General features: G+C 45.5%; 1 protein-coding gene across 9 annotated transcripts in view; it reads right to left on the reverse strand.

Annotated features, from left to right (window-relative positions):
• The window catches only part of CTNND1 (catenin delta 1), a 71,597-nt gene extending 69,020 nt beyond the window's left edge, over positions 1-2,577 (reverse strand). For 4 of the 9 annotated variants that reach the window (XM_075064785.1, XM_075064780.1, XM_075064772.1 and 1 more), the window contains exons 1-2: positions 2,411-2,568; positions 2,023-2,081 (exon numbers count right to left, since the gene is read on the reverse strand). The gene's annotated coding sequence lies outside the window, so the exon portion shown is untranslated. Of the gene's footprint in view, positions 1-2,022; positions 2,279-2,410 lie in introns of those variants that run through there. The other 5 variants (XM_075064776.1, XM_075064775.1, XM_075064779.1 and 2 more) reach the window with 3 other exon arrangements.
• Between the last annotated feature and the right edge of the window lie 4,791 nt (positions 2,578-7,368).

Raw genomic sequence — 7,368 nt, forward strand, 5'->3', positions numbered from 1 at the left:
GGATACCAGTTGCAATGCCAGACACCCCTTACTCCAACACTGAATGCCTGTCTAAAGAGAGATGCATTCTCTCTCCTGCTCCATGTGCCAATTGGGAGGTTGGCACAGAAAGGCAGCTTTTTGTGGGGGAAGGGAGAGAAGGGACACAAGAGGTCAAGATTACATGCTTCACTCAAAGCACAGACACCCTAGAACCCAGCCACATAACTCCTAGCATGTCGGGAGGAGGAGGAGCAGGTTCAACAATGTTCTATGGCAATAAGCAAGCCCAAGGCCACACACCAGGCCCTATGTACACTGTGCTACTGATAGACCACAAGATTGCAATACCCTGTTCCTGTGATCAATCAGCTTTGGAGGTGGAAAGTACTGCAACCTACAAAGAGTTGCACCACTCACGGCCACCCAGCAGAGACATCAAGTCATTCTGAATCTACTTTTAGAAGTCCCTGTGTTCTTTCCCCAGCTGTCAGAGCACTTTCTCTGGGCTCCTTGGCTGTGAAAGGCTGCTACAGCCAACACCCTGAGTTGTTCACAGCAGCTACCCTCTTACACCAACCTTTTATATCCAGACAGGGAAGGGGTGGAGAGAGAAAAATTAGGAGGGGTACTAAATAGAACATGAGCCACCACTGAAACCCATAGACCATTTCCAAACCCTGCTCTAGCCACTCTCTAAACAGAACACCCTCTTTTCTTGCTCTGATGCACCCAGGACCAAAACCGGGATAGGGGGTGGAGAAGAGAGGCAGGTGCTTAGATGCAGAACATAAGTCTTAACAAGTTTCCAGAAATAAGAGTGCTTCCTGCTTTCTTCCCCACCCGGAAAATTCCCCCAGGATCTCTGGCCACAAGAGCCTTAAGTCTAACATAAGGCATCACAATCTCTGCACAGCAAAGAAGGAAAGAGAAAAGAAAGTATGTTCTTAAAATTATGCTTAGGAGACAAATTAGCCTTCCTATAATAATTTTAAACAGTAGCACAGACTCTCTCTACCCAGTTTGTTGCAATTAATGCCGTATCGAATTTCAGGCTTTTGTTTTGTTTTGAATGGAGGAGTTAAGTTTACAGATGACGACTCTCAGGACTAGAAACTAGCCCAACATCCTGGTTCCCAATGAGCTGGCTACACAAGTACATTCTTAGCAGCGTCTAAAACCCCCAATCCTCAACACATTTCCAGGAGACTGAACATAAGAGCTTAAGGAAAGTTACAGGGAAACAAACAAACAAAACAAAACAAAAAGTACAATACAAGTATGTTAGACTCGGAGTTCCTAAAGTACGGCTTCAAAATAAGTTTGCTTAAAGCCTTTTTTAATTTTGCTTCGTCCCCCAGTAAGTTTTAAAATAAGCCAAGTCTCGGGCGTAGACTGTGGGCCGGGTTTAGCTTGCTACACTTAAACAGAGGCGTTAAGACGGTCATTCCTCATCCACTTCAAACTGTTGATTAGAACTTAGAATCTGGGAAAAAAGCCCCCTTTCCCAAATCTTTTTGACACCCCCCCCCCATCAAGAATTAAAAAGAGGTTCTAACTCAACATGGATTCGTTTTACAAGACTAAGAAGCGAACGGCCCCCACCCAACTGCACCTGGGGGGAAAAAAAATGGGATCCACCCAAGCAGAAAGTGTGGATCTGAAACATAAAGAATAGACTACAACACTCCCAACCAGAATACAGCTTCATAAAAATACTTTATCATCAACTGCAAAACCTCCCCACAACTCAGCTTTCCAAAAAAGCTTTAAAATAAATATCTTAAATGGCGCAAATAAAACCAAAAACCCACTTTCCAAACCCAAGCACATTCCTCCCCCAGCCTGCACAGAAGACACCACAAAAAAGACAACAGATTCCCAACAACTCAACCCAGGAGGCGTTGTCAGTTTGCAGCACAAAAGGAACAAAAATCCAAAGTGAACAACAAAAGCTAAAACAAGAAAGGAGATGAATTTACCAACCTCCCCCAGCCCCCCAAAACAAACAAACAAACAAAAAAACCAAACCACGATTCTTACCCTGGCTTTCTCCCTTCTCAGGAGCTGCACTCGCGAGATCTATAAGTTTGTTTCTCCTCCTTGTGAGTTTTTGTAAGTACCGGGGGAAGAAATAAAAGCAAAAATAAATAAAAAAAGTTGTCAGTGTGGCTGTTCCTCTGTCCTATAACTTCCCTTCTAATCTCTCATGGTGACAAGGTCAGTCTTCAACAAAATTTCCCTCCGTGAGATCCTTTTTACGGTCCCTTTGCAAACAAACACACACACCCAGAACTCTAATGTGGACTTTTCCAACAAATCTCTAAAGGAAATATAAGAGGCAAAATATGTGACAAAACCCTGCCAAAATGTATTGGTTTATAATAAAAAAAAAAGCAAAGCAGCCAATGTAGTGATTTTTTTCCTCCACCTTTCTCCCTCTAGGATTTGCTACTGCTACTTCTTCCTTTCTGGCTTTTTTTTCTCCTCGCCTCCTCTTTCAGATCCAACACCTAAAATGGAAGTTGCACCCGACCCAGCCAAAGACAAGCTGGCGGGGACGGTGGTAACAAACTAAGCTTTCCAACCAAGCCCAACGCCCAACCCCTCTTTCCCTAAGTGATGTCAGCTTCTGTGAAGCTCCAATGGGAAGCAGACATCAATGAGGGACCCGGCACTATCCAATAGAAAACTTTATTGTAGAAAATAAAAAAAGGAAAAAAGAAAAAAGGGGAAAAAAAACAACAAAAGGATGAGGGCAGAAATTAACTTTTGAGGGAGGAACAAAATAAATAAAAATATATGACAAAAACCAATTGCAAGAAAGATGTTTAAAACAGGCTTGCCAGGATGATAAATGTATTGATGTGATCTGCAATTCACAGTCCAGTTTCTTTTGATCTGTATGTTTCTTTCTCCCACTCACTTCCTCTGCCTGTTTGCAAATGAGAATAAATATCTTCATTTTTATTTGTCTCCTGTGCTTTTTATTTATATGTTTCCCATCTTTGCAAGTATGGTGAAATGAAGGAAGGACAATAGTACAAAAGATGTGTGGGGAAATATTTGGATCTAGGGAGAATTTCAGATTTGAAATTCAACCTTGATTCTGCTGTTTTTGTTTTAATTATATGAGCCCAGATTGTGGGAGTTGCAATCAGCTCTTGTTTTATTTCAGTCAATGACTTTTGCTGGCAATTAAGCAACTGAATTTAAAAGTCTAGAATGGATAAGGAATTTACTTCCCTCCCTTTCTTCTCAAATCACTGAAGAAAATAGCTCTTTTGCTTTGTATTACTAATTTAATCCAATTCACAGTTTGTAAATTCCAACCCACCAATCAAGAGAGAGAGACAAAAGCTTCAACAAGTTTTCTTTCATCAGGGCCCTAAAGGATGTTTACTCTACGTTTGCAAAAGAGTGATAACCTGGAAGATATCTAGTGCTATTTGCTGCACCAGGTTCAGTGGGGGAGTTGCTGGGAGGGTGGTATTATCTGGATATTTCTATAAAAATAAGTTTTAAACAGAGTTTTTTTCTTTATTAGGCACTCAGTTTTCATTTGAGCAGGTACAAAGTTGCGGTGTGATACTGGTCTCACTGAAGTCAACGACAAAACTGTTATCAACTTCTGCTGCAGCAGAATCAGGCCTTGATATGGTTGTTGTGCATTCAAAATGTACGCCTGATGTTGAGGTGTTTGATACTCCAAAAGTTCTACATGCTAGAGGGCACATTGGCCCAGACCTTCACAGGTATTTAGGTGCCTAACTCCCATTGATTTCAATTAAAGTTAGGTGCCTAAATACTTTTAAAATGCTTTTAAATACTTTAGGTGCCTAAATCGTACACATTTGTCATTTTAGAGCAAATTCTTTCATTCTGTTCTCCACATTCCCTTCTGAGCCTTGTAGCACTGCTTTCTGCCAGAAATCCCCCATCAGTGCCAACTGTAATTCCACAAGCAAGAGCTTCCTTGCAGCAGTGCCATATCAACACCCGGGGACCTGATACTCCTCTTGTTTTACCTCAGTTTCAGTGCAGTCAGGGCCGGCTTTAGGCCTATTCCACCAATTCCCCCGAATTGGGCCCCATGCCTAAGAGGGCCCTGCGTCCAGTGAGAATCCCTTCCCTGGCTAGAGGTGACTTTTAATTTTTACTCACCTGGCGGCGATCTGGGTCTCCAGCAGCACTTCGGCAGGGGGTCCTTCACTTGCTCCGGGTCTTCGGCAGCACTTCAGTGGCGGGTCCTTCAGTGCCACCAAAGACTTGGAGCACCGCCTGGTGAGTACAAGCTCCACGTGTTTTTTTACATGTGGCTTTTTTTTAGTCATCCCAGCCGGGGCCCCATCGAAACTGTTCGAATTGGGCCCCGCACTTCCTAAAGCCAACCCTGAGTGCAGTAGTGGTATAAAATCAGTTTTAGTCAGAGGAGACTCAGGCCTCAGCAATATGAGCATCCTTATAGCAGTGTCCTGTCCGTATCAGCTACTGCACCTGCAGTGTGATCTTTTTCCTGTTAGCCTGGCTAAGGAACACCAATCTCATGGGCTGTCTTTACACAGAGGATTTCCTGAAATTCTCCCACCAAGCAACAGTGGGTGCAGAACAATGAATGGAAATAGAGAAAGAGGGTCAGGTTTCAGGAGTAACTTAGTTTGGTGTAAACAGAATGAGGACACCTTAAAGACTAACAAATGTATTTGGTGTGACACAGGGGCTCAAGCATGCAAGCTGGGCCAATCTGCTGCCAGACAAACATACGCCTTTTAGCATCTAACCCTGGCCACTGTGCATGCTCAATAAGGATCTCTTTCCTACAGCCCTGGCTGCCTGCTGCAACATATATCAGTGGTTCTCAACCAGGGGTCTGAGGGGGCTGCAAGCAGGTTTCAGTGGGGCACCAAGAAGGGCCAGCATTAGATTTTTTGGGGCCCAGGGCAGAAAGATGAAGCCCCACCGCATGGGGCTGAAACCCAGGGCCCTGAGCTCTGCCACTCAGGGCTGAAGCTAAAGCCTGAGCAACTTAGCTTTATGGGCTCCCCAGTGGCACGGGGCCCAGGCAGTTGCTCTGCTTGCTACCCCCTAATGCCAGCCTTGGGTTTTATATGCAGAAAAACAATTGTTGTGGCAGAGATGGGCCATGGAGTTTTTACAGTATGTTAAGGGGGCATCAGAGAGAAGAAGGTTGAGAACCCCGGACATATATTGCTTATGAAACATCAAAGCACCTGTGTAAACTGGCTATCTGCTACATTTTCATCACTGTTCTGTGTAATGTTGCTCAGAGCAGGTCTAGAAGACACAGTGGTAAAATCACTGGTGGTTGGCCTATACTGGCACGCCCACCCTGCCTAGTAGAGGTCACCAGTACTAGGCACAATGATGGAAGGATTTCAGAAAATCCCCACTGTGGCAAGGCCATGTACATTGAAGGACTGTAAGCAAAGGAAATGATAAACAATTGAGTATCAATTTCTGGGGAGGCATCTAATGCGATGCTGCAGGGATCTCTGTTATGGCCTGTGAGAATTGTATCTTTCATGCAGATCTGGAAGGGGTCAGATGTAAACAGTATGCCAATTGAATCTGATACTGCTCCCATTGACTTCAAGGGAAGTAGGACTAGGCACTAAATGGAGAGTGTTTAAAACAGCGTTGAGTGTAGAGAAATACTACAAAGGGATCTAGAGAGACAAAAGACATTGGCAGGAAAAAACAACAGGTTGGTTTGGAAAACTACAGCTAATCCATCTGAAGACACCTATTTCCAAAAAGACGGTTACTCACTTTCTTGTAACTGTTGTTCTTCGAGATGTGTTGTTCACCTTCATTCCAATCAGGTGTGTGAGCGCCGTGTGCACGATAGTCGAAACTTTTTCCCTCAGAAGCCCCCGTTGGTTCGGCCAGGAAGCCCCCTGGAGTGGCGCCCTCATGGTGCTCTATATACAACCTGGCCGACCCGGCCCTCCTTCAGTTCCTTCTTGCAGGCTACTCCAACAGAGGAGAAGTAGGGTGGGTATTGAAATGGACATGAACAACAGATCTCGAAGAACAACAGTTACAAGAAGGTGAGTAACTGTCTTTTCTTCTTTGAGTGTATGTTCACATCGATTCCAATCAGGTGATTCACAAGTTCTCCCATGGGGGTGGGGTTGGAGTTTAAGGAATCACTGATTGGAGAACCGCTCTGCTGAACCGCTCTTGACCTCTCTAGCATGCTGGGTGATGGCATAGTGGGTGGTAAACATGTGCACTGAGGACCAGGTTGCCGCTCTGCTGATCTCCTGGATGGTCACTTGGGCCAGAAAAGTGGCAGATGAGGCTTGTGCTCATGTTGAGTGAGCTGTAATAGCTGGGTCTGGGACCTTGGCGAGGTCATAACAGGTATGGATACTGTCCGTGATCCAGGAAGAAATGCAGTGTGAGGAGACCAGAAGCCCCTTCATCTGGTCTGCCACCGCTACAAACAATTGGTTCAACTTCCTGAAAGGCTTTGTGCGCTTAGTGTAGAATGCTAGTGCTCTCTGGACATCTAGTGAGTGAAGCCTCTACTCCTGGGCATTAGCATGTCGCTTGGGTTAGAAAACTGGTATAAAAATGTCTTGGCCAACATGGATTTAGGATACCACCTTGGGCAGGAAGGCCAGGTGTGGTCTGAGCTGTACTTTGTTCTTGTGGAAGACTTGTGGGGGCGGTGTCGGAGGTTAATGCTTTTAACTCTGACACGCTCCTGCCCAATGTGATGGCAACCAGAAATGCCACCTTCCAAGAGAGGAGGGCGCATGTAGCCAGTGGCTCGAATGGGACCCCCATTAGCCTAGCTACGACCAGATTGAGGTCCCAAGCAGGTACCGGTGGTCGAGACTGGGATATAGACATTCCATGCCTTTAAGGAAATGGCTCACCATAGGGTTGGCCAATACCAAGTCCCCCAACTCTCCCGGGTGGAACGCTGAGATGGCTGTGAGGTGTACTTTGATGGATGATCCGGCCATTCCTTGCTGCTTCAGATGCAGTAGATACACCAGGATGAATGGTATAGATGCCTGAAGTAGAGGTACACGACTGCGCTCACATCAGCACAAGAACCTTTCTCACTTAGCTAGGTAAGTGGCCCTGGTGGAAGGTTTCCTGCTGCCAAGCAGCACCTCCCTCAATGATTCTGTGCATTGGAGCTCCATTGGGTTTAAGCATGAAGCTTCCAAGCCATGAGATGGAGGGACTGGAGGTCTGGGTAAAGGAGACAGCCGTGGTCCTGTGTGATCAGACAGGGGAGGAGCGGCAGCGCGATCAGGGTGTCCACTGTCAGCTCCAGAAGCATGGTGTACCAATGTTGGTGTGTCCATGCAGGTGCCAGCAGAATTACCTCTGCCTTGTCTCTGTGGA

Source organism: Chelonoidis abingdonii, chromosome 4 (genome assembly GCF_003597395.2).
Source record: "Chelonoidis abingdonii isolate Lonesome George chromosome 4, CheloAbing_2.0, whole genome shotgun sequence".
In the NCBI taxonomy this organism is placed as follows: domain Eukaryota; kingdom Metazoa; phylum Chordata; order Testudines; family Testudinidae; genus Chelonoidis; species Chelonoidis abingdonii.